Here is a 381-nt window from a genome sequence, read left to right as displayed (position 1 = left end):
TATCGGTGAGTATGGGATGGGATTATGACGGAATGGGACTTTGTTACATGGAAATTGTAAAAAAATGTTCGAATACTAATACCCAGCAATTGCATGCAAAAAAGGGTGCGAAGGAGCGGTGGAAGTGACGCTTTTTCCCATCGGCACATTGGCAGCTGGATGTTGGATGTGGTTTGACAGCGCGACCCGCCTCAAGCGCGGTAAATCAACGTCGATAACCGTTGGAACTGAGTTTGAGTGTTCTCGTTCCCTGGTGACTTCGAATCTTGCGGAATGTGTCCTGGAAGGTAGGTGCAATCTAAACCTCTGGTCTGGTGTTGGTTACGATGATTTTAACGATTTTGAAGGTTATCTGGCTTACTGTTTGTATCTAATTTCTAC

Source organism: Anopheles coluzzii, chromosome X, assembly GCF_943734685.1.
Source record: "Anopheles coluzzii chromosome X, AcolN3, whole genome shotgun sequence".
Classification (NCBI taxonomy): Eukaryota; Metazoa; Arthropoda; class Insecta; order Diptera; family Culicidae; genus Anopheles; species Anopheles coluzzii.
This window is presented reverse-complemented; position numbering follows the sequence as displayed.